Genomic DNA, 19,589 nt, shown 5'->3' on the forward strand with positions numbered 1-19,589 from the left:
GCTGTTCCCACAGACGGCGCCGCCCTCGGCTCTGCCGGCTTGCCCGCCCGCTCTGTGACCGGGGACCAGCCCGGGACCTGAGGGCTGAGAAAGAAAGGCGCAACCGCCGGTTCCGGCAGCGCACGGGGCTCTGAGCTTCGCCGCAGAACTTTCCAGGGGCGCGTCGGCCCCGCTCCTCCTCCCCGCCACGCCCGCGCGCTCCGCCGGGCTCGTGCCCGCGCGTGGGGCAGCGGCCGCGGGGGCGGCTTCGGCGCGAGTCGTGCAGAATTGCTGAGCGGTAGCAGCGCTGATGCTAGTCAGGTGGGTCACGGCAGTGCTTTCGACAGCACTTCCCATATGGTCTAGCGGTTAGGATTCCTGGTTTTCACCCAGGCGGCCCGGGTTCGACTCCCGGTATGGGAACAGTGAAACTCTTTTTGCTATAGTCGAGTTTGGACGAACTGCTAGTGATTTCTAATGGCTCTAGCTAACTTCTGCGTCTGTGTTCGGGTGAGTTTGTGAGCAAACAGTGTAGTTAGTTGTTTGTGGGGCTGGGAGCCTGGCTCGCGGAGGCCGTGGGGAGCAGCGGGTGTGCTCGGGCCGGTGCGGGAGGAGTTTCGCTTTCCCCGCGGCTGCACCCCGCCCTCAGCCCGTACTTTTCCAGGCGCTCGGGAGGTGATGATTAACTCGGGCCTCGCCTTATCTCCCCCCGGCCGGGTGCCCCCTCGGCCCACACCCTGCTCCGCCGCCCCCTTCCGACTCAGCGGGCCGGGGCGTGCCCGCCGCGCTCCAGTTACTGTCAACAGCGGCTGGAGACCCTTCGGCTCGCCAGCCCCCGCTGCTCCCTATCGCCGGACCCCCGCCGATCCCTGTCGCCGGCCTGGTCCTGGGACCCCTGCCTCATGCACCCGAGCTCGGTCCACCTCTCCCCACCCCACCCCAAGCAACACTCTCCTCAAGACAAGGCCTTTGCAGAATGTCTCTTATTTTCCTTCTAACTCCCTTTTCCCCTTGAAAGAACAGAACCGGCTTTCCGCGAGGCTGTTTGGAGCGTCACTGATTAAAAAAATCATGGGATGGAGGTGGAGCTTGGAAGACTGAAAATTAGCCCGGAGACTGGGGAGGGGATGTTACAACAAAGTTGCACTGTACTTTTAAATATAGAAGCCCTGTGTTTATTACAAAGAAGCGGCCCAGCTGTGTCAGCAGCCTGAGCGCTGTAAACGAAACAAAAGCGTTATCATAAATTCAAGTTGAAATTAGAAAATTGGGGCAGCTGTAATGTTTAGTCTGTTGGGCCTTTGGGCACAAGTAAGGAAAAACTGACTCCCGCGGATGAGTTTCTGGTCAGAGCCATTATTACTGAGCAGAAGTTTTGGTTGGTTGTGTGTTCCCAACATATTTTATAGCCTTGACTGGCACAGCCGAGTTTGAAAATAGCTGTTAATGTGATCTGTGCGATTAGGGATTAATTAGCCTGTCCTCGTAAAAATTAAACCTAGAAAACCCCGTTAGCAAATATTTAAAACATGAGTGTTTATGCATGTCAGGTACCGCCCCCCCCCCAGATGTTTTGAGGTTCCTGCTGTTCAGGCGCTTTAGGTAGGTGTGTAGTGCTGGATAGAATCCCATTTCTGCTCCAGTCATTAGCTTGTGGAGGTCTTTGACCTTAGCGTAGTGGTGTCTTCTAGCTTTAAAGCACTTCATCGTCATTATATTAAGATGGTTTCTCTGTGTGGCTCCAGATAGCCTAGCCCTCACTAGGAGCCTGAACTGCTGGGATTTGTGATCCTCCTGCTTCTGCCTCTCAGTAGTGGGATCTCAGGCGTGTGCCTCAAGGCCTGTTTTAGATTCTTTCTGAGCCTGAGGGTAAGGTGGGTATGTTCAGACCTCTTCTCATGTACCCCAGGTTAGCCTCAAAGTCTGTGTGGTGATGAAGATAACCTTTGCCCTTGCTCCTGCCTCTTCAGTGCTCAGATCACAGGCTTATGGCACCAGATTAGATTTTTTAAAATGTTAATTAAAATTGTTTATGTGTATGAACGTTTTGCCTCTGTGTGTAGCACGTGTGTGCCCAGGGAGGTCAGAACAGTGTGTCAGATCCTGGAATTGGAGTTATGGATGGTTGAGAGCCATCGTGTTTGGGTGCTGGGGAGTCAAACCCTCATCTTACTTAGCAGGAGCAACAAATGCACCAAGCCTCTCTAGCAACCCCCTAGGTTCAGCACAATTCTTCACAAAGTTTAGATAGATCTTGAATAGAAAGTGGGACTAGAAATTTTTATCTATGTTTTGCTTGTTGTGTCATTAAGAATCAGACACTAAAGACTTTGTTCCAAATAGATTTGGAAGAAAATACATCTATCCCTGCTTTGTTTAATTTTTGCAAGTATTTGACTGGTGCTAAAGTCTGTGTTATCATAGATGAACAGTAAGTGATCGCAGGTGGGTGTACTGCATGTTTGGTGGAGTTTAGGAGAGTGGTAGGGTGATAGCATTCCTGCCCAAGATGTCCTCTGTCTAGCTCTGTGCCAGGTGGGAACAGTCAGGCGGGGTCCGAGTTACACGCAGAATTGTTCCTAGAGGTGAGGTGGAGGTTTGGCTCAGGGATGGGCAAGAATGGAGAGTGTTTGCCTTGCACCTTGAAGAACTGGTTGGATTTCTCCCAGTGGGGAATGTAAATCATAAAACCTGAGGTGGATGGGACTAGGACCAGGGACTAGCAGGAAGTAGGGTTCAGTAGGCATGCCGTGCCTGGAGGGAGCCGGTGGCAGAGCGAGAAGAGAGGCAGGAATTTCAAACTTTGTAATTCTGAGTAGATCACACATTCTTCTAATCAAGGATCAACCTTTTATGTCAGGAGGGTTCTGCAAACATTTTTGACTCTTTCTGTTCTGTGTGGTTATTGTCACTGTGAGACTGATTCTTACTGTGACAGCGCAAGTTAGCAGATGTGTTCTGCCACAGCCAACTTCATCTCTGAAAAGCCTGAATGTGGCTGTAGTATGTGAAACGAGAACTCTTACTTCGGAACATGCAGACTATTGTGTGCCCATAGGATTTGTGTTTAGGCATTGAATATTTTCAAATCAATAGAATGGAAAAGCAATTAATTAGACTTTATGCTGGACAGTGGTGGTGTACACCTTTTAATCCCAGCACTCGGGAGGCAGAGGCAGGTGGATTTCTGAGTTCAAAGCCAGCCTGGTCTACAGAGTGAGTTCCAGGACAGCCAGGACTACACAGAGAAACCCTGTCTTGAAAAACTAAAAAAAACAAAAAAAAAAAAAAAGAAAGAAAAAGAAAAAAAATTAGACTTTATATGGATGAAGTCTGGGTTTAAATTATGGGAGTGAATTGCAGGTGTCCTTTGCAAGACCTTGATAATTCTTTAGTAGTTGGGAAGATATATTAGATAAATGCCTGGAAATTCTTTTGTTAGGTTGCCAGCAGCTAAGGTGTTCTCTCTAGACCATGAATAGCTAGCTGTACCAACTGCGTGCTAATTCACCCTGGCCATGTGTTGACCATTGCTCCTGTCAGGTCCAGCTAGGAGAGGTGTGAACGTTCAGTGGAGGTCTGTGAACACCTGTGTCTACAGAAACGGAAGCGAAGCGCGGGAGACAAGATGAATTAGGCCAGATTCAGAAACCTTCCCACTGCCCTACGGCCTCTGCTTCTCCATTTCAACTGCCTGTCTGCCACCTCACTGCCCCTTGGCCACCCTTGACCTGGCTGATTCTCAAGTGTGCCTTGGGGGTTTTAACACTTGTTCTTCTGCCTCCAACTCTCCTTGTCTCAAGCCTGCCTGCCTTTCTCAGAAAGGCCTTCTTTCTGGACACATTAATCAGTCTCCTTCTCCTTAGTTACTTTCTGGTTCATTTACCTTGCTTGTTCATTCATATTTTTTTTCCTTGCTTGCTTTTTGCTGCAATTAACCTGCTCACCTTTTTTTAAATATAAAAGAAACTTCTCTCCTCCTCCCTCCCTCTACCCTTCCCTCCCTCCACCCCTCTGTTCAGAGGACAACTTATAGAACTCAGTTCTCTCTCTACTACTCAGGCCCCTGGGATCAGACTCCCATTGTCAGTCTTGGCACTGGTACCTTTGCCCACTGAGCCATTTCACTGGCCCTTTCCCAGATTTTAAACAAGATTCCTTTATGTGTATGAACATCTGACTGCATGGATGCATGTGTACCATGAGGGTGCCTGGCGTCCACAGAGGTCAGAGGAGGGTGTTGAATTCCTTAGGACTGGAGTCAGGTGGTTGTGAACCACTACTGAGTGTTAAGAACTGAACCCGGCTCCTCTTAAGAGCAACAAATGCCCTTAACCCCTGAAGCATCCTTATCCGCTCCCCCTCAGTTTCTTTTATTTCATCAGGGTCCTCACGGATAAGGACGTTGTGTAGTGAGATCAATCCTGCTCGGTTTATACCACAGAGAAGTTGGAACTGCACACACTGTTGGTGCAAATGTGTAATGGTACAGTCAATTGGAAAAGTTTGGCAGTTCCTTCAAATAGTGAACAGAATTGCCACATGTTCCTCAGAAGTGAAAACATGCCTCAGTTACAACTTGTATGTAAATGTTTATAGCGGTTTTCCTCATAAGCAAAAGCTGGAAAAGGCCCACGGCTGGGTCAGAGTCTACTGTGTATCTGTGTAATGGGACACTAGCTGGAGATAAGGCAGGCATGGTAATCCATACCACAGCGTGAACTTTTGAGTTTCAAGCATATTATGCTTAGTGAGAGACACCAGGTGATAAAGACCACATTGTTCAGCCCTGTGGTGTGGTGTGGTGACACATGCCTTTAATCCTAGCACTTTGGAATTAGAAGCAGGAGGGTCTCTGAGTTCTAAGCCAGTTGGTCTGTGTAGAGAGTAGTACTAGGTCAGCCAAATCCTGTCTTAAAACAGCAGCAGTTTTTGTTTTTTATTCCATTTATATAAAATGCCCACAGCAGGCAATTTTTATAAAGAATGCTTGCTTTGAAGTAGAGAAGAGATGGGGGGGGTGGGTTTGGGTACCTGCTAATGCAGTTATGTTTAGGTACCCTAAAAACTATAAAATTAGATTTTAGTTGGTTATAAAACTGTGTAAATATACAGAAAAGCATGGAATGGTATACTTTATTTCTTAAGTTGTGTTACATGCTGGCAAAAACTATTAAAATGGATTAATGTAAAAGAAGCCTATGGTGTGTTTTATCTCTGAATATGCTTGCCATTTAGATATTACCTATCTTAATGAAGTATTTGATGAGTAAAGGTCTGAATCCTAGATTGTTTTAATAATGTAGCACATACTCAGAAGTCCACAGGTACAGTGTACAGTGTGAGAAATGCTCACACTAAACCAATGACCCAAGCACTTAAAGGTCTCTGACTTTCACATCTGGGTCTGTGTGAACAATTGCATAGGCCCCTTGTGGGAAGCAGCCTTTGAGAAGGGTACTGCAGATAGCCAGGCTCCCATGATTCAGACAGGGCGGGAGACAAGGCTTTTAGAGGAAGCAGGCGGGAGCAGAAGCCCAGGAACAGCTGTAGCACATTTTGGCTGAAGAGTGGGATAGTAGGATAGGAATAGGAAACAAGGTTGCAACAATAGATGAGGCTCTGTGAGGAACCGTGCTGGAGCTCTGACCAGTTCGGCTACGTCTTCCTGGCTCTCCTCAGCCTCTAGGGTTTTTCTAGTAGTCCATCCTTGTACCTGTGGAATGTGTGTTTTGCACCAGCCCTGTCCTGTCAGCAGTGTGACTCTGGGCTGGGGACTTTGACTTTTTCCTCTCTATCACCAGATGTGGAGCATGGCATCTTCAGTTGGCCAGGAGGCATCTGAGTGTCTGAAGGCCAGGTTACAAAGTCTGTTGAGAATAGTTCATGCTGGGACTCTCCTTGACTCTTGACAAGTTTGAGAGGTTCTGGAATTTGGAGCTAGAGTTTGCCTTGCTAGGAAAGTAGATTTCTGGTAATGTTAGCTAATGAGGTTAATTTGATAGCACTGTGCAGGGTCAACTGGAGAGAGAGCGTGTCTGTGGTTTCCTTCCACACTTTCCCTTGCCAGTTTCTACTGTCACTTTCCCTGGACCAAAGTCGGTACAGTGACTTCTGGGCTCTCCCTTAGTATGGCTGCAGCATAACAGAAAGATCAGGTTCAAAGGCTTGCCTGAAGGAAATCTTTGAGAGGTCAGAAAGTAAATACCATTCAGAGAAGTGGGGAACCTGAAGCTTGGATTTGGTTTTCTGACAGACAGGCAGGTTTTGCTCATACGGTGAATCACATTGTTTTTGCACATCGTGAGGTGGCTTGCTTTTGCACACTTCAAATATGCTCCAGGAATCAAGTAAAGACCATGACAGTGCCACCCTGTGGACATGTGATTTAGCACTTCAGGAAAGCCTCATTTATTTGAAATTAGCAATTTTAGAACTGGCTGTGGTCCTTCTACCTTGGTGTGTATGGTCATGCTTATTAAATAGAAAGCTTAAAGCTTATCTTCTGAGGTTTCTGCATAAAGGGAACACAAATACAGGAGCTATAAAAAAGCTCTGGAGGCCAGGTGCGGTGCCACACGCCTTTAACCTTAGCACTCAGAAGGCAGGGCCAGGGGGATTTGAGGCCAGTCTGGTGTACACAGAGGGCTCCAGGTCAACCAAGGCAACATCGTGAGACCCTGACTAGAAATTCAAGCATGATGTTCAGATGGTAAATTTCTTTGCACCAGAAACGTAATGAGTTTGGGTTTATTTTATTGGGTATACATGTTGTTTTTGTATTTTGAGACAGACAGGTTCTGTCTAGCCCAGGCCAGCCTGGAGCTAGCTTTGTAGCCCTGGCTGCCCTTGGGTTTGAAGTTGTTCTACTGCCTTAGTCTCCTGATAAATAGGACTATAGGTGAGAGCCACCATTTTGCTCACACTTTGTTTCTTTAAAGTCACTGTGGTATGTGAGGCTTATCTAAAATAGTTTTGTTTTTTAAACTTGTACTGATTTTCTTTTCTTGTTTTGTAGTTCAGATACTGATTTTTTTCAAGTACTATTTTATAGTATACATGGAATTGCCCTCCAGACTCCCTTTCCCCTAAATGAATGTGGCTTCTTATTTTTTGTTGTATGGGTAAAATAATCTTCCATGTTGGATGCCCTTAATGGTGCTTACGTAAAGGAGTTTGCATAGTATATGCTATTTATTTAAAGTAACAGTCTGCTTTAAAATTAAAGTGTGGTGAACTGACTTAAAATTAAATAGGGACCGGGAAAGACTCACTTGCCTTCCTCGGCTCAGGGGAAATGGCCTGGGCTGGGATTGTGCAAAATAACTTTCCCAGCAGATGAGTTGTTTACAGCTCACAATGTCGTAAATGGCGTACATGCTTGAATTCCCTGAGGTGTCAGCATGGGTGGGGTGTAGGCACTTAGTGTTGACGTTGTGTAAAGTCTGAGTGGGCCGGAGTGACGTTCCAGGCCAGGGATAGTTAAGTGTTCTGAAATCCACACCAAGGAAGCTGAAGTATTCCTCAAATCCTCATCCTTCCCATAAGGCACCTGGCACCTACCTTCGGGACACAACCTGTTACTGAGGTAACTATACATCTAATTATTAATGATTTTTGATACTTAAATATTTCTGAATCGTTCTCTAAAGTGTGGCACAGTGAACATGGTAACAGGCTTTAAATGCTTGGCCTGATTTAACTTTACCGAAGCAAATGTAGGATTGTGGGTAACATTTCACAATTCCTTTTGCTAGAAGTATGGCTTATATTTTACAACCAATAGATAACTTTGGCTTTCAAGTGAGGTAGATGTTTAAAATGTATGAATTTAAACAAGTGAAGCATCTAGGAGCTTAAGGCGGCAGGTAAATATGTGAGCTGTGCTGGAGGCCACTGTGGACAACAGACACTGGAGTGAGACCCTTCGCTGCTGTCCAGAAGGCAAAAGCAAATGCTTGCAGAGGTCTAACATGCATATTGGCATACATAGTTTAAATATTGAATTATTTTGAGGGGTGCAGGAAGCATATGCCTGCCATGGCTCGTGTGGCGCTCAGAGGACAATTTATGGAGTTGATACCTTTTCCTGTGAGTTCTAAGGGTCAGTAATACTAGAGATACATTTATGTTTTCTGCCTTTCTTTAGTGACTTTTGCTGCTCTTCTTTTAAAAATTATAAGCGGCACCAAGCTTGTGCGTTCAGTTGCTGCTGACCTCCACATCAGGCTGCTCTTGGTGTCTGCTTTTGACCACACAGTGCTTGCTATGGTAGTAAACTCATTTGCTTTCATACCTGTCTTTTTCATCCATGCAAAGAATGAAAGTTTTTTCCCTTTGAAAAGTAGTTCTAGCATAGATGGATTGGAATTTTTGTAAGGCGGTAGCTATTTAATAAAGCTTGTATATGAATTTTAATGTCTTTGAATGTAAATTACTCCCTATTAAGGAAACATCATTTATTTATTTTTTTTAATGTATATGAGCACACTGTAGCTGCCTTCAGACATATCAGAAGAGGCCACTGGATCCCATTACAGATGGTTGTGAGCCACCATGTGGTTGCTGGGAGTTGAACTCAGGACCTTTGGAAGAACAGTCAGTGCCCTTAACTGCTGAGCCATCTCTCCAGCCCGAAACACCTTTTATTCTAATTTCATTTTTATTTTGTGAGCATGTGTGTTCCTGTGCATGCCACAGTGTGTATGTGTGGGTCAGAGGACAACTTTTGGAAGTTAGTTTTCTCCTTTCAAACTCAGGTCCCCAGGCTTGGTGACAAGTACTCCGTCAATCCTTGACATGTCACAGGAAACATTTTTGTTCTCTTGGTTCTGCAGATGCTTCTTAGCTGAGTGACTTTTGAATTTAAAAAGTCATTTAAAATTGTCTTAAAATTTTATTTATAGTTTAATCTTTTGTTTAAAGATCTCTTCAGGATTTGGAATCTGGAGGCCAGGAAAATTTTAATAACAGGAAATGCTCATTTGTTGTTCTGTGAAGCCATTTGGACTCTATTTCTGGATTTAATCAAAGATTTTTTTTTAACCTTTCAAGGCTACAGTGTTTTTTCTCCCTCCTCCTCCTCCTCTTCCTCTTCCTCTTCCTCCTCTTCTTCTTTTTCTTCTTCTTCTTCATTGTCTGCTTTCCCAACATTTGTTTATCACTGCTATCTCTGTGCCAAGGGGTACAGCTCACCCTGCTGACTGGGAAGGATGGCCTTGGTACTATATCCAGTTTGTGGTTACCAGAGCTGAAGTAGATGGGAAGGGTCTGATAGGAAGGTCCTGACCACAGGCTAAGCTCTGGTTGTTGGGGACAGGCCCTTCTGTGGAGGGTGCTGTGAGAGTCTCCTGATGGGAGGGCGAATCCTGGCTTACTTGAGAACTCAAGGCATTCTGGTGGCCTCTGGGAAGTTTAGAGATGAGTAATAATGGTGTTTCTTCTGGGTTTCCCTTTACAATTCACCTAAGCCATGAGTTTACTGTCCTTTAAAATTCCACATTGATAGATTTTGCATTATCAATACCTACTAGAAATATTTTTAAAGTGTTTACTATAAAGTTATAGAGAAAAGGTACATTATGTTTCTATAAAAGGTAATTTACCAATGCACACCTTCCAAGTCGGCTACTATAAAAAAGAAAATATCAGCGATTGGAATGGAGAAATTGCAGGCTCTATGTATTGTTGCTAAGAATCTAAAATGATTTCCCCCAAAGTGGATTATCTCATAAAGGTATTTGTATTTCTGTATTTATGGCAACCCTAGTATAATTAATCCAACTATCAATTCATGAATGGAAAAGTAAGGTGTAGTGTGTTCTACTGCACAGTAGAATATTTAGCCCTAAGAAATTCTGTACTATGATATAACATGGAGAAACCTTGAAGACTTTGTACTAAGTGAGACAGTTGCACTTACTTCTAGGTGTCTAGAACAGTAGGCCATAGAGATAATAGACTTGGTGTTTGCTGGGAAAAGTGAGGAGTTGTGTAATGTGCGTAGAGTTCAGTTTTTGAAAGATGGTTGGAAAGAATTCGTAGGTGGCATAACAACGTGCGTGTGTTAACTGTTACAGAACCATATACTTAGAACCATGGTTAAAATGGTAAGTTGAATCTTATATTTTAGCACAATTAAATTTTTTTATTTTTTGTATGTACAAATGTTTGCATGCCACGTGCATACTGGTGCCCACAGAGGCGAGAAGAGGCAATGGATCCCTTGGAACTGATGTTACAGATGTTGTTAACTGCCCTGTGGGTGCTGGGAACTGAACCTGGGTTCTCTGCAAGAGCAAGTGCTCTTAACCACAGAACCATTTCTCCAGCCCCACTCCCAATTAAAAGTTTTAAATAGCAAATAAGATTTTGTATTTTGGTGTTCTTTCAGAAAAACAATCCCTATCTTATCCCTCTGGTCTTACATCAATCAACAAAGAATGGTTATTGACACAAGGTGATCGAGGCTTTCTCTTTGGTAAGGAAGCAGTCAGGGGCAGAGGACTCCACTCAGTGTTTTTCGATGTCAACTTGTGACACTTTTCTACCTGGAGATAGCACCAGACCTCAAGCTGAAGGTTCAGTCCCTAAGGTAGCTTCACAAGATGCCAATCCAAACCCTACACTGTTCTGCTTGGTCTTCCGATTGCTTGCTATTCATCAAAGCTCTCCACAGCTCCTTCCGGGGGTGACTAAAGTTCCTTGAGTAGCACACAGAAGTCAAGAGAGTGTTTGGCAGTATGTTATAGAGAATATTACAGAGGATACAGATCAGTGGCTGTATGGTCTGAGTTTATGGAAGAAGGCATGAAGATGGAACTTATGGAGCCTCTCTAGGCCACTACACTTAAGAAATCTGCAGGTGGTGGCTCACATCTTTAATCTCCATGCTGGGTAGGCAGAGGCAGGCAGATGTATGTGACTTCGAGGTCAGCCTGGTCTACAGAGCGAATTCCAGGACAGCCAGGGCTACACAAAGAAACCCTGTCTCTAAAAACACAGAGAGAAAAAAAAAGAAATCACTCTATTGGGGACTAAAGAGATGGCTCTGTGATGAAGAGCACTGACTGCTCTTCCAGAGGTCCTAAATCCAATTCCCAGCAACCACATGATGGCTCACAACCATCTGTAATGGGGTTCCGATGTCCTCTTCTGCTGTGTCTGAAGATAGCTACAGTGTACTCATACACATAAATAAATAAATCTTAAAAAAAAACCCAGCTGTGTACTGCTACCCAGAAACATTGTGAATTCTGTCCTTTGTGTTTTATTGAGATATCTTTGACTATCTAGTTGGATGGGCAGTACAGGGAAACCCAGCAAGAACTTTTAAACTTTAGTAGTCTTTCCAAGAAATGAGGATCTTAGCATCTTGTACCAAATTGGAGTAGGTCAGTGAACCTCATGATGTTTGCAGACAGGCTGACATATATGGCCTCCTCTGGGAAGTTAGAAGAAGCCAGGAGCTAAGAAGGGAAACAAATGCAGACTTTGCTATGTTAGGGGTGTGCACATTGTTCTTTAGTGTAAAGGACATCTGTAATGAGATGAAGAAACGAACTTGACTAGTGTTAGATGTTACATGTAGGGATATAACAACGTGAGTGCATAGAAATGCTTGTGAAACTTAGGTTTTAGTGGAAAAGGTAGTTTGAAAAATATAAAGCTAGCCTTAAGTTTTCTGTGCATATCATCCCACGACTGGAATAAGAATATTGAATAAAGGGCATTTAACTAGAGACCTGAAGAAAGTATGTCTTGGCTAAGAGATATGGGGTAGGGAGGACCAGAAGGGAGAGAGGGCGAGGGAAGACCGTTTTGTAAATTCTCTCCTGCTAGAAAGACTATGTTATTGGGAAATGAAAAATATTGGAAACTGACGAGAAAGAGACAAAGCCGAGTGTGATTTTCCGTAACATCATTCGGAAAGTGGAGACAGGAGGATCACCTGAGTTTAAGGCTGCCGTAGACTGTGTCCAAACCTTGTGAAACCCTGTTTAGGGAGAGGACAGATACAGGAAGCCAAATATCAGAATGTACAGGGTGTTAGGCTGTGCAGGGCAGTGGGAGTGGAGATACAACAGGCACTGAGAGATAGGTGGCCTCAAAAAGGAAACGTCAACAAAAATAGGGGGCACATAGGTAGAATGGTAGGAGTCAGGAGAACATGCGTGTTCTTTATGTCCGGCCTTTTAAATACATATATAACAACCTTTAAATACCTGTGTTTGAATGCTGAGAGATTAAGTTATATTTATTCAGATCACCCATGTGGCCTGCTAATATGGCAACATGTATGAAAAGGGTGGATTTAAGGGATTTATTCACAAATGGTTTTTACATTTATAGGGTATATTCGTTGGACGCTCTAGGTGTGGATAGATTTGCCCAGGGAGAGCCTGGTATGAGTGGGAGTGTTTGACTAAGATGTTTGGTCCTTCAGAGTTGAGTGTCAAGGAGACTGCAGAAGAGAAACCAAGAAAGAGTCTAGAGCTCTCACAAGATGGTTCTCAAGGTGTTGGACTGCTTTTAGCTCTGGGAAGCTGTTGCTTTTAGAGCAGATTGAGAGTCACCATGTGATTGGGATGTGGATGGATTAGGTCCAGTTGGAGAAGGAATGGGAAATGAAGAAATTGTGTGCCCAGGCACAAACAGATCTCCCAGGAAGTCTGGTGTGACATGGAGATAAGGAGAAAGGTCAGCAGCAGGAGTTAAAGGTATCAGCCATCGGCATGTCCTTTTAGAAAGAGAAACACGAATTTCAAAAAGTATCTTCTATATAGGGTCCATGAAATACTTGAGTAATGTATGCCTTGCTGATTCCTCAAACATGATCTGCTGAATACAGCTGGGAGCTTCCCACTGTGGTGTAATTATACTGAGTTAGTGTAATTACGGTGTCCCTGGACAGTGTGTAATGGCTACCACCAGGCCTTGTTGAGGTACAAAGGTCTGTTTGCTACTAGAGTAACTTCTGGTCATCTGGAAAGACACTTGGGGCTGAGCTCTTATCTGAGTCAGTAGGTGTAGGACTCGGGAGCGTGTGCTTGTATGTGCAGCTGACTCTCACACGTGTTTGTCCATGGGATTGTTGCTCCATGACTGCTCTGCTGTGAGCTCTTCTGGGTTAGTTCTTAAAAGTAATGCATTACATTTATTTACTTATTTTTGTATGTATGGGATGGCACATGCACAAAGGTTAGAGGATAACTCTTAGGAGCTTCCTCAGACCCCACTGTCTGGATTACTGTAACATCCTCTGCTAATAATCCTCCTTCTCAGCCTCTGTATCAGAATGTCTCATCAGTACTCTGGTCAGTGGTCATCTATCCACAGAGACTATCCCTAACTACTCTAGGGTAAACAGTCTTGGTCATTTTCTGGTTCTTTCTGTTGACTTTTTTCCTATGCCTGAGTTGTTCAGCACAGTATTTAAGTCATTGGAATAGTGCCTGGCACAGGGTAGATACTTAAGTACTGGATAACAAAGATCAAAATCTGACTAAACAGTATAAGTCTGTTACTGCTGATCACGATTTCATCACTCAAGAGATCATAGGTGTATAAAGGCTGACTCTGCAGCCACCTATAATGTTTTAATATGTATATGCCATTTGACTATATCACCTTTCCATATCGATGCCACTTTATAAAGACTTCTTGGTGTTTGTATTTATGCAGTCTCTCTGTGTGTAGACCAGAAGTCAACACTGTGTGCCATCGTTTTGTGTTTTAATCTTAGTATTTTTAAAGAATTATTTTAAAAAATTAGTTTTTTTAAAAGTATGTGTGTGTGTGTCTGTATGGGGATGAGTGGGTGGGTGCTAGTGTTGGTGCCCTCTGGGTCCAGAGGTGTTGGATCCTATGGAAATGGAATGTGGCTGGGACCAAACTCTCTGGCTCTCTGGAAGAGCAGCAAGTGCTCTTAACCACTGAGTAACCTCTCCAGCTCCACTCTGCCTTGTTTGGGGGGACAGAATCTCTCAGTGAGGCTGGAGCTTATCAGTTGAGTTAGACTTGCTGGCCAGTGAACTTCAGTGTCAGTGAGCGTTTCTCCCCCCAGCCCCAGTACTGGGGTTACAGATGTGCAGATGCACTTGGCTTGCTCTTACCTGGGTACTGGGTGTCTGATAAGATCCTTGTGCATGGATAGCCTGCACTTCACCCACCAAGCTATTTTCCTGCATCAAGACAGTCACTTCACAACTAGATGAGATAGTCCATATAATGGAACATATTTTTTTAATAGCTCCCAATCGATGCATCAGTTGTTTTTAAATGTATTACTTGAACAATACTACGAATCTTTCTACATCTTTGTGTATACTTTTATTTTGTTAGAAAGAATTTCTAGGGTTGAAACTGTTAGTAAAACATATAGTTTGGGGTGTTTTGATTGTGACCTTGCCTTCTGGACTGATAGTCTTCCCTCCTCACAGTTGAGACCCAGGGCATTTGTCTCCCTTTTCTTCTCTAATCATTCCACTTTTGGCTAATTTAGTGGATGAAGAATAGACTGTTTTTGTGTACTCATTCTGAGACTGTCAGAGCGAGCATCTTTTCTTGTGTGAAGTGTATTCATGTCCGACACCTTCTTTTCTATTAAGGTAATTTGACTTGATGAACAGATTTTTAAGCTCTAGTTTTATTATAATTTTCCCCTCTGGGAGAGAGTTTCTGGGTTTCATTGTGTAACAACTTTGGCTGTTTTGGAACTCACTATGTAGACTAGATTGGCCTTGAACTCACAGAGATCTGCCTGCCTCTGCCTCCTGAGTGCTAGGATAAAGGTATGTAACACCACCGTCTGGCTCATACTTACATTTTTATTATTATTACTCTTATTTATTTACTGGATGTGTGTTAGATGGTGGTGCTGGGAACTGAATCAGAGTCCTTTGCAAGGACCACTGAGCCAGCTCACCAGCTCCATCCTTTTCTCCTGTCTGAGCCTCTCCAATGCTGGAATTACAGGTGTGTGCCAAGATGTCAGGTTTATAAAGTGCTGGATACCAAACCCGTAGCATTGTGAATGGTTGGCAGAGACTATCAGTTAAGCTACCTACCCCCTCAGTCCTTGATTTTATTTATTTATTTATAGATTTATTTATATGAATACACTGTCCCTGTCTTCTGACACACCAGAAGAGGGCATCTGATCCCATTACAGATGGTTGTAAGCCACCATGTGGTTGCTGGGAATTGAACTCAGGACCTTTGGAAGAACGAACAGTCAGTGCTCTTAACCGCTGAGCCATCTCTCCAGCCCTTATTTTGTTTTTAAAACAGATTTTCTTTGTTTTTTTTTTTTTAAACTTAATGTGTATGAGTGTCTTTGCTGCATTGTATGCATGGACAACATGTGTCCTTGGTGCCTGCAGGGGCCAGAAGATCCACGAGAACTGGAGTTAGAGCTGGTTCTGAGCCACTGTGTGGGTTCTGGGAACTGAGTCTGGGTCCTCTGTAAGAGCAGTAGGTGCTCACCCACAGAACCACATCTTCAGTACCTGGTTTTTATTTTCTGAAGTACATCATTTGCTGATGTTGGACAGATGTGTTTACCTATATAAGCTACTTAAAATATATGTATTTAAGGCATTGGTGTTTATTTCTTAGGTCCTTTGGTTTAGCTTAGGTTAAGATGTTTGTAAAATTTTATAGGGTCAAATATCATTCCTTTACTTTATTTTCTTTCTTTAGTATTATATCTAGAATGACATTTCCTACTAATTACTGTATAAATGTTGATTTATGTTGTCTTCTGGTGCTTTTGTTTATAACATTTAGATCTGATTGTGATGCAGAAATTTTTTAAAAAGATTGGCAGGAGTGTGAAATTGTTGGCTAATACCAATTAGTGATAGATATTTGTTTTCAGACAAAATAGGACAGCAATATTTTCATCAATGCCATTTTAATTATAATCTTAAATTTGTACGTACTGTTGAATCTCTTTTCTTGTTACTGCTTTGTGTTTGAGATAAGGTCTCACATCTCAGACTGTCTTGGAACTGCTAAGTAGCCTGTGCTTGACCTCACCATCCTTATACCCCAGCCTCCGAGTGCTGGGCTTATAAGTATGGGCCACTAAAGCCCATGGCCTAGCTCTGATCTCTGTTAAAATTTTTATTTCTTGACACAGGGTCTTTCTCTACAGCCCTGGTTGATTTGGACCTCATTTTTTTTCTCTGTTTTTTAAAGACTTCTGTATTTCTGGACTTGTTCTGCTAGACTTCAGCAGACTCTTAAAGGTGCTGCAGACATGAAAGCAAAGGCAGAGAAGGTAGTGAATTCTGGCAGCTTTTTCATTGCGTTGTAACTGTCAGAATTCTGTCTTTGTAGTAGATTATTCTTGCATCTCTTCCTATGTCTGATCTTTTTTTTTTTTCTCCTTTTCCCTCTCCCTCTTGCTCTGGCCCCACTCACTCCACCCCGATGATATCTGATCCTTTATTTGTTTCTCTTAAAGACTTATTTTTGACTGGACCGAGACTTAGAAGTAGAAGATCTCAACGAGAACAGTTGACATTTCTTGGCAGTCTATTCCTAGCATTTTTCTTTGGCATTTTTCATTCTCTTGGCCAAAAGTTTAGTATGTTCTACAGCCTACTTATTTTTCTCAGTGTGTTGTTTCTTCAGAGACATATGTCAGTGTTTGTGTCACAGGACACTCGGAGTGACAAGATGCTGAATCTCTGATGCTTTGGTCCTGGGCTTCTTACCATCTTTGTTTAAGGGCTTTCTCACAAAATATTGGTAGACACTGACACCTTTAGAGACTGAAGAGCTTTTGGATTCTGCTAGCTCTCTTGGGCCCCACTGCCAAGGAACAGAGGTATGTGTCAGTCCCATCATCCCCAGCTCCCTCACAATAAGCTCAGCTTGATATCCAGTGTGAACTCAGATTCATGTTTCACTTCTCCTTGGTCTGTAATAGTGATTCTCAGCCTTTAACACAGTTCCTTATGTGATGGTGACCCCCCAACCATAAAATTATTTCATTGCTACTTCATGACTGTAATTTTGCTACTGTTGTGAATTGTAATACAGTCTTGATATGCAGGATATCTGATATGCAGTATCTGCCTAGGGTCAAGACTCTTTGCTTCATAGGAAAACCTTGTTTGTTGTTCTACCATTGATTTGAACCACATAACCCTTCTTCTCTTCAGCTAGAGCACTAGCATCTCCTTCTGTGGCCATGCACTTCTCATAGGAAGTCTAAAGCTTGCCTTTACTGTTCACTTCAGTCAGCTTTGACTGCTGCTGGCTGGGAAGGAGATACTTAGGTTCATTGTGCCACAGCCAACCACCTAGAAGATATGAGAAAGAACATCTATTCTTAGATATGGAAAAGGCCTCCTTGGGTTCTTTAAATTCTAAAGTTTAGAATAGTGCTGGTGAGCAGCTCAGTGGGTAGAAGGCCTTGCTGTGCATCCGAGTTGGGTTCCTGTACTGCAGTAAACGCCGTGACCAGAGTCAGCTTGTGTGTGCAAGTGTTTACTTGGCTGACACTTCCATATCACACAGTTCATCATGGTGGGAACTGGAGGCGGAAACTGAAGCAGAGGCCATGGAGGAACTCTGCCTATGGGATTGTTCCTCTTGGCTCACTCAGTTTGCTTTCTTATACAACCCAGGTTCATCTGTTCAGGGATGACACTGTCCACAGTGGGCTAGGAATTTCCTTATCAATCGTCTATCAAGAAAATGTATCATAGGCTTGCCCACAGGCAATCTGATGGAGGCATTTCCTCAGCTGATGTTCTTTCTTACCAAATACTACTGGTTTGTATCAAGTTGACAAAAAACTAACCAGAATACCATGCAGGCCCGACAACTATGTTCCATCCCGGGAACCCACAATGGAAGGAAAGAACTGTCTCTGAAAGTTCTCCCCATGCCAACATGTGCTATAGCATGTACCACTCTCTCATTTAACTAATAATTAATTTTTTAAAAAACAGTATTTTCTAGGGTTTAAAATTGGAGATTTTGGGCTGGAGAGATGGCTCAGCAGTTAAGAGCACTAGGTGCTCATCTAGAGGTCCTGAGTTTAATTCCCAGCAACCACATACTGGCTCACAACCATCTGTAATGGGTTTCAGCGCCCTCTTCTGGTGTGTCTGAAGACAGCACCAGTATACTCACATATATAAAATGAATAAATAAATCTTTAAAAAGAAAGAACAGTAAAATTTGAGATATTATATAGAAAGGGCAGAAATTCTGGCTTGATAATGGGCTTCTTAAATCCTGGGTTTATTTTCCTAACTATGTGGCCACAGCCAAGTCAGTAATGTATTTATTTAGTTAGGTTTTGTGAGTGTGCAGCACAGCATAGGCAAGTCATACTTTTTGAGCAAATAGATAATTTCACATATTTGTCTTGCTTGCCTGGGTATTCACATTTAGGTCAACTCAGTTGGGAGTAGATACATATTGTAGGGTGGCTAGGCCCATTCTCTATGAGATACACATATTTCAATAGTGACAAAGGTGCTTTCAGCAGCAAGAAAAGGCATCCCTACCAGCTGGATGTGGTGGCACATACCTTAATCCCAGGACTCAGTAGGCAGAGGCAAGCCCACCAGTCTCGGCTACATATGGAGTTCCAGGACAGCTAAAGCTACATAGAGATATGGGGAGGGGGGAGGAAGAGAAGAGCAGGGGAGAGAAGAGAGAAGTGTGAGGGGGACACACATGTGACTTCGAGCCTCTCCTTCTTGAGGTTTGGTTATTCCATGGCCAGTGCAAGTCACTAGGCTGATCCTATATTACTACATGGTGAAGTTGAGTCCTTCTTTCTTGTCTTTGCTATGGAGACAGAAGCTTGGACTGTCACCCAGGGTGACCTTGAACTTGTGGCAGTGTTCTTGCCTCAGCCTCCCCAGTGTTGGAATTATAAGTCTGAGCCACCATACCCTGCTTACACTTCTACTTCTTGATTAGAAGACAGGCAAAGTCATGTTGCGTACAGAGAAAAATGAACAAACTGGTAGTTGCCACCACACCAATGTACAAGGAGGAGTAAAAGACTTAACTGTGACCATCTAACAGAAAAACTCCCTAGGCAGTGGGACAGCTTGTTCAAGGACTCAAGTCAGAAGAATGCCTGGTATATTCATGAGACAGCAAGGAGAGGTCAGGGAACAGCAGGAAGTACTAAGATAAGATCATAGCGGCGTGTTGACCAGGATCTTTCAGTCCTTGTCAGCATCTCATAAGAACTTTAATTTTCTGTGAGAGGAGGAACTGTAATTTTGATGCCCAAGAGTGGGATGATCTGACTTATCTTTTATATGCATTACACTGACTGTTCTTTTGAGAATAGATTAGGAAGGAACCAGAGCCAAAGGCATTGGTGATTGGATCAAATGAGAGATGGCCACAACTTCATATAATCTGGAAAAGATGAGCATCTTTCTACTGCTGTTCTTAAGGACACCCCAAGCTATTCCAAAGCCAAAAATGGCAAATCCTCCCCCAAATCATGAGCAACTTAAGAGATCCTTCTAGGAACACTCTAGAGAAGAAGAACTCAATGCTGTATTCAAAGTTGTTGCTGAAACGTAGCTGAGTCCTTGATGTTCGGAAGCTAAAGAGAC

General features: G+C 43.5%; 1 protein-coding gene and 1 non-coding gene across 2 annotated transcripts in view; both read left to right on the top strand.

Annotated features, from left to right (window-relative positions):
- The first annotated feature begins 237 nt into the window (after positions 1–237).
- Elf1 (E74 like ETS transcription factor 1) overlaps positions 238–19,589 on the top strand; it is a 94,012-nt gene continuing 74,660 nt past the window's right edge. Inside the window, exon 1 of the mRNA XM_028752731.1 lies at positions 238–300. The gene's annotated coding sequence lies outside the window, so the exon portion shown is untranslated. The remainder of the gene's footprint in view (positions 301–19,589) is intronic.
- Trnae-uuc lies at positions 331–402 on the top strand. The gene has a single exon. It is a non-coding gene; the product is annotated as a tRNA-Glu (tRNA).

Source organism: Grammomys surdaster, unplaced genomic scaffold (assembly GCF_004785775.1).
Source record: "Grammomys surdaster isolate TR1022 unplaced genomic scaffold, NIH_TR_1.0 125934, whole genome shotgun sequence".
Classification (NCBI taxonomy): domain Eukaryota; kingdom Metazoa; phylum Chordata; class Mammalia; order Rodentia; family Muridae; genus Grammomys; species Grammomys surdaster.